Raw genomic sequence first — 6,000 nt, 5'->3', positions numbered from 1 at the left:
TTTAATCATTCTTGATTTGTGATAACACCAATGAAGCAGAACAATGCACTGAATAAAGTACTTCAACTTCTTAAAACATTTTTAAATGTCAAAACCATTTAAGCATATTCATATATTCTACAATTCTGTAGCTTTCCTTTTTTAAATTAGTAGCTGCTTTATATTCTCAGTCGTGAATACTGAGTTTTACAATTGGATAATATCTATGACACTCACATATGTATAAACTGTAACAAAAAACATCAAATAAAAAAATTACAAAAAATAATTAGATAAATAAAGTACTTCTATGATCAATAATGGCAAGCTATGACATAAGAAACTTATAACTGTGACACTATCAAACAAATGATTCTTTCACTCATTCAAATAAACAATACTAGCACTCAGTCTCTCAGTCTCCCCCCCCCCCTCTCTCTCTCTCTCTCTCTCTCTCTCTCTCTCTCTCACTCACTCACTCACACACTCACACACACACACACGTAACAAGGGAAAAATGCTCCAGTACAAAGAGTACTCCCATCAATGAAAAAATACAGTCTACCAGAGCATAGGTTAACGTGCCTTAAAAATGAGAAAAATATCTGAGTAATTCACATGATAAATACAAAGAATACTCTGATAATATCATGTTCCATTTTATATGGAACTGTCTCGTACTAAACAATTTATGACGTCTTTTTTGTGACATACAATTAAACAAGTATAAGAAACACACAACACTTTTTACACGTAACAAAATTCGTATAAATAATTATGCACACAATTATATAAAATGTCTGCACTGCAATATCAGCAATTACTGCTGTGCCGTATGAAAGTTCATGTAACAGAGCAATTCAATACTGGATGACTGGCTGAAAAAAGGTAAATTTCTTGATGCCAGAATACCCTGCAGTGTCCATTATTATTCCTCCAACTATGCGCATGTAGTCTAAATAAGTGTATATACAAATAAAATAAGCATAGTGAGGAAACTATCTTCTAAGGAACATTAAATAGGTCTCTAATGCTTGGCATTAGTGGTACAGACTGCAGCAAGAATACTGTTAGACCCTATTACTATTCAGAAATATTAATGAACACTTCGGTGATGGCATCCGACAAAAGCAATGTTCAGTTGCATTCTCGCTAAGAAGTAATAATTATAAATACATTCTTGGCAGAGACAGTGCTGTGTCAAAACTTGTACAAGTTATAAAGTGTGGGGAAAATTGTCCAGTCTTTCCAAAATGTCACATTTCAGATCTGTATATTAAAAAGAATATTACAAAATTTCAGAAGAGAAAACAGTTAAAGCTCAAGAATAGTAATGGCACATAAAGTTCATGCGCAAAGTATAACTGCCTTCAAACAGAAAGGAATGCATAAATATTTTCTGTAATATTTTCACTATGTCCAATCTGTAAAACTTCATTCTTCAGATTAGCTGCAAAGATAAATTCTCTTCTTTGAAACAATACCTTTCTTTCAAAATCACATCTCTTTGTGCGGCCTCTCTTTTATTTCCCATTCCTCTAACCAGAAAGATGATGCTAAAATACCTGTAACATTTTTATATTATAAACACATAATAAAAGTGAGCTATCATTATATAGTAAATTGATTACAAGAGTGAAACATCATTATATAATGAACAGATCAGAACAGTGAATCACCATCATGGAACAAAAATGTAACTAGCAGATAATGACTTTAAAAACACATACAAATCAATAAATATGAATGTGACATCCAGAGATACTGAAGTTCAAAATGCAAGATAGAACATGAACTCTAACAAACAAATAGTGCAGAAAGCCATATGCAGTCTTATAATTTTTGAAGCCAAATATTAATGACAATCTAAGCATATGTATGACTGCGAAATGCCACTGAAATGACAGGCAGTACAGAAAGAAAGAAAGATAATAACTCCACGGCCATGGAGAGTGGGTGCTAAATGTCTTCATTCTTTTAAATGTTGCCTGCAATGCATACAACAGTACACACTTAGTCATAAACTTAGGAACAAGAAGAAATGTAACTGTGGAAAGATGAAAATACCTGGCAAAAAATCAAGTCAATATCTAGTCTCATTATAAAATGACAAATACAGCCTGAAGTCTATTAATACATCAGCTGCAATACCTGTTCTCATTATGTGCCTTTATGAATTAAAGCTTGCAGGCCACCTGCGCGAAGTTAATGTGCAGTTGTATCAGGTATCTGTGGAGAGGACAGACTAACCCACGGTTCCTGAGACGGACAGTAGTTTTTCGGTAATTGCTTGGACAACAATCTGGATGATTGACTGATCTGGTCTTGTAACATTAACCAACATGTCAGTAGCCTTCCTGTGCTGGTACTGTGAATGGCTGAAAGCAAGGCAAAACTACAGCCCCCACCCCCTCCCTCTCCTCTTCCCAAGGCATGCAGCTTTGTACGGGGGTTAATGATGATGGTGTCCTCTTGGGTAAAGCATTCAGGACGTGAAATACATCCCCATTCAGATCCCTGGGTGGAGACTACTCAGGAGGATATCCTCAAGAAAAACAAAACTGACATTCTATGGGTTGGAGAATAGAATGTTAGATTCATTAATCAGGTAAATAGGTTAGAGAATCTGAAAAGGAAAATGGGCAGACCGAAGTTCCATACGGTGGGATGAACTGATTGTGAATGGATTATTGTAATCAAGGTAGTCAAGAAACCACCAACCATCACTGTAGTACAAGTTTATATGCTAATGAAGATCTGGGAAGAATGTACGATGAGATAAAGGAACTTATTCAGATAATTAAAGGATATGAAAATTTAAACTGTGACGGGTGACTGAAATTCAGCAGTAGAGAAGAAAGAGAATGAAAACCAGTAGGGGAACATGGACTGGGGAATGGAATGGAAGAGGAAGGTGTCTGGTAGAATTTTGCAAGCACAGAGCATAATTTAATAATCACTAACACTTGGCGTAAACATCATGAAAGTAGGTTGTATACAAGGGAAAGTTCTGTGAACCTTTCAAGGTTTCAGATTGATTATATAATAGTAAGACAGAGTCTTCAAAACCAAATTTTAAACTGTAAGTAATTTCCAGTGACAGATGTGGACTCTGAACATAATTTATTGGTTATGAACAGCAGACTAAAACTGAAGAGGTAAGGGTAGGGATCTCAGAACCAGAGGTTGTTGAGAGTTTTGGAGGGAGCATTAAGCAACACTGGACTGAAAGAGGGGAAAGGAACACAATAGGAAACAAATGGGCAACGCTGAGGGATGAAAATGGGGGCAGCAGAGAATTAGAAAAAAGAGAAGGCCCAGTACAAATCACTGAATAACTCATAAGAAACTGAATCTAGAAAATATAAAAATGCAGGAAATAAAGCAGGTGAAATGGAATAAGTTTGTCATAATGTGCCAAATGGCTAAGCAGGAATGACTAGAAGACAAATGCAAGGATGTAGAAATAAGCATAACTATGGGAAAGATAGATTGCTGCCTATAGGACATTACACAGACCTTTGGAGGAAAGAGAAGCAACTGTATGGATTCCAAAAGCTCAGATGGCAAGCCAATGCTAGGCAAAGAAGGTAAAGCTGAAAGGTGGAAAGAGTATGTTGAGGGTCTACACGAGGGGAACGTACTTAAAAACCACATTATAGGAACAGAAGGTGAAGGTAACAAAGGTGATATGACTATGGAGAGGAATTTGGCACAGCACTGGAAGACCTAAGTGAAAGCAAGGCCCCTGGAGTAGACAACATTCTCTCAGAATTACTGAAATCCCTGGGAGAGCCAGTCACAGCAAAAATTATTCCACCTGAGGTGCAATATATACAAGACAGACAAAACGCCTTTCAACTTCAGGAATAATGTAATAATTCCAATTCCAAAGAAGGCAGGTGTTGGTAGGTGTGAATACTACCAAACCAGTCATGGTTGCAAAACACTGACATGAATAATTTAGAGGAGAATGGATAAAATGGTAGAGGCTGACCTTGGTGAAGATCAGTTTTACTGTTTCCTACATGCAATCTGCCACCAATATAGATTGTTGTCGCAGGTTGCCGAATTACAGGCCTGTCGATGTCACATAATCGAGGAACAAACAGAACAGTCCAGACCAACACCAACAGAAAGCTGATGTCACAAGAAACTATGGCAGCCTACACTGCAACCTGCAGCACCCCTGTCAATGACAAGCATCTTGTTTATTGCCAATTGAGAATCACAGCACTACTCGCACTTGCTAGGTCACATGCTCGCAAGAAGGCTGCACCGTATTCCTCTGCCGCCACAGTATTTATGCTGCTGCACTTCCACAGTGAGCCAGTTCAGTTCGAGCCACCGAACCAGAACTAATACAGATGCTGACTCAGGATCGAGCTGCAAATGCCAATCCAGGACGACTTCACCTGCTTCGTCCTCCTGAGCAATCAGCTGGCCGACAACAAGCCTTCACCTCGTCGACTATCGTCTCTGAGAACTTGGTGCAGAACTACCACATAGATTTTATCAGATGTGTATGCCGGACAGTAGTCCAGCCTGTGGCCTGTCTGCAGACAGACATTAGACTATCATTCACAGTGATTGTGTTTCCATCAAGACCCCTATTGTCATCAAATAACTTCCTGAGAGTAGCTGTGTTACTAAATACAAAAATTCCAGTTGTGCTTTTCAGTATCTAATGCGACAGTAGCCCAGTCAACTATTGCATGTGTGTGTATTTATGCTGTGCCTAATAAAGCCCATAGTGTTACTTGTCTATTTGGATACTCATTCTTTCTCCATGCACCATGGTCTGGTCACTTCAAATTTGGGTTTTAAAGATGATGATGATGATGATGATTGGTTTGTCGGACACTCAACTGCATGGTCATCAGTGCCCCTACACATTCCCAATCTGAGCACAACCCAATATCACCACTTTTCATGAAAGATGATGGAATGATGAGGACAAAACAAACACCCAGTGCCCGGTGAGTGGAGGGGAGGGGTGGTTTCAAACAACTGTAGGAATAGGCGAGATAATACTTAACCTATGGCTGATCTTACAAGACAGGTAGAAGAAAGACAAAGCTTACATTCACTTGTAGATTTAGAAAAAGCCTTTGACAATGTGGAACGTATTACAGTCTTTGAAATTTTGAATGTAGGAAAGATAAAATACAGGGACCATACGGTTATTTACATCTTGTACAGAAACAGACTGCAGTTACGTGAGTTGAAGGTCATGAAAGGAAAGCAGTGGTTGATGAGGGCTGCAGCCTACACTCGATGTTTTTCAATCTGTACACTGAGCAAGTAGTAAAGAGAACTGGACGAATTTGGAAATTAAAGTTCAGAAAGAAGAAATAAAAACTTAGCAAGTTGCCAATGACAGTTTAATTTCATATAAAGTGCACCAACCACCAACAGTACCTCCACTTCACACACTCCATGTTAAAAAGTCTCCTCGTTATAGCCTTGCCACCTCTAGATGCCACACCTGCAGTGGAAAGCAGTTAATATCGAAATATGCTGAAAACTTTACCAGAGGCTTTATTGACAAACAATATCCTATTCAACTCATCCATTAACATCTATCTTGTGCCATTTCCTCTTCTGACACCAGTAAACCTGTTAACTAGTTGACAAACAGTACTCCTCTGATCATCCAGTATCAACTTGATCATGAAAAGCTCAACCACATCCTTCAACATGGCTTCGACTACATCTCGTTGTGGACTGTGATGAGGGATAGCCTACCCAAAATAGTATCCACATCACCAAAGTTCTGCTGCCCACCCAACCTAAACAATATTCTTATCCATCCCAATACTGTACCCCACCAGTCATTCCTTTGACAAGCCAGGTGTAAGACCTGTCTCGTACACCCATCCACCACTTCCCACCACAGTGCAATCCCGCACCCGATACCTCATGAACAACTCAGGTGCAACACCTGTCCCCCACCCACTGCCACCTACCACAGTCTAGTCGAAGGTATTTGCTACATATTAAAAGGCAGGCCACTTGTGA

General features: G+C 38.8%; 1 protein-coding gene across 1 annotated transcript in view; it reads right to left on the bottom strand.

Moving 5' to 3' along the window:
- Nucleotides 1-419: 419 nt before the first annotated feature.
- LOC124712007 (CUE domain-containing protein 2) overlaps nucleotides 420-6,000 on the bottom strand; it is a 108,384-nt gene continuing 102,803 nt past the window's right edge. Inside the window, exon 8 of the mRNA XM_047242295.1 lies at nucleotides 420-1,544. The gene's annotated coding sequence lies outside the window, so the exon portion shown is untranslated. The remainder of the gene's footprint in view (nucleotides 1,545-6,000) is intronic.

The sequence above is a fragment of the Schistocerca piceifrons genome, chromosome 8 (assembly GCF_021461385.2).
Source record: "Schistocerca piceifrons isolate TAMUIC-IGC-003096 chromosome 8, iqSchPice1.1, whole genome shotgun sequence".
Classification (NCBI taxonomy): domain Eukaryota; kingdom Metazoa; phylum Arthropoda; class Insecta; order Orthoptera; family Acrididae; genus Schistocerca; species Schistocerca piceifrons.
The sequence above is the reverse complement of the archived record's forward strand: the minus strand, read 5'-3'. Positions and strand labels throughout refer to the sequence as shown.